Genomic DNA, 905 nt, shown 5'->3' with positions numbered 1-905 from the left:
AAAAAAAAAAAAAATGTTAAAAACACACTACAAGCAATATGGTCTTTAGTTACCAAATAAATAGCGTCGACCCAAAAGTCGCCGCTATTGAGGGGTCATTAGCGGCGACTTTTCGAAGTCGCCGCTAATGATCCCTCATTAGCGGCGACATTCGAGTCGCCGCTAATAGTAGCCACTAAAAACAAAAAAAATATATTATTTAGCAGCAACAACAATAGCGGCGACTATGAGTCGCCGCTATTGACCATCATTAGCGGCGACCCAGGGGGGTTGCAACATCAATAGCGGCGACAATAGTCGCCGCTAATACGATCCAATCAGCGGCAACCATAAAGTCGCCGCTAATGATGGTCAATAGCGGCGACTTTACGGTTGCCGCTATTGAGTGAGAAAAAGTAATTAAAAAATTTTTAAAAGCTCATTAGCGGCGACTCCTAAAAGTCGCCGCTGATGAATGGTCAATAGTGGCGACTTTCAGGTTGCCGCTATTGAGTGAGAAAAAGTAATTAAAAAAATTTAAAAAGCTTATTAGCGGCGACCATAAGGTCGCCGCTATTGACCCTCTAAGTTGTCGCCGCTAATGAGTGGTCAATAGCAGCGACTTTAGGGTTGCCGCTATTGAGTGAGAAAAAATAATTAAAAAAATTTAAAAAGCAAATTAGCGGCGACCATAATGTTGCCGCTATTGAGTGGGCAATAGCGGCAACTCTTGAGAGTCGCCGCTGATGAGTGGTCAATAGCGGCGACCTTATTGGCGCCGCTATTGAGTGAGAAAAAATAATTTAAAAAAAAAGGCTAAAAAACTCATTAGCGGCGACCATAGGGTCGCCGCTAATGAGGGTCAACAGCGGCGACTTTCTTGAGTTGCCCCTGATAAGTGGTCAATAGCGGTGACTCTTGAGGGT

At 44.0% G+C, this 905-nt stretch overlaps 1 protein-coding gene across 1 annotated transcript in view; it reads left to right on the top strand.

Moving 5' to 3' along the window:
* The window catches only part of LOC132186508 (GDSL esterase/lipase 1-like), a 12,126-nt gene that overhangs the window by 6,779 nt on the left and 4,442 nt on the right, over nucleotides 1–905 (top strand). The window lies entirely within an intron of this gene.

Source organism: Corylus avellana, chromosome ca7, assembly GCF_901000735.1.
Source record: "Corylus avellana chromosome ca7, CavTom2PMs-1.0".
Taxonomy (NCBI): Eukaryota; Viridiplantae; Streptophyta; class Magnoliopsida; order Fagales; family Betulaceae; genus Corylus; species Corylus avellana.
The sequence above is the reverse complement of the archived record's forward strand: the minus strand, read 5'-3'. Positions and strand labels throughout refer to the sequence as shown.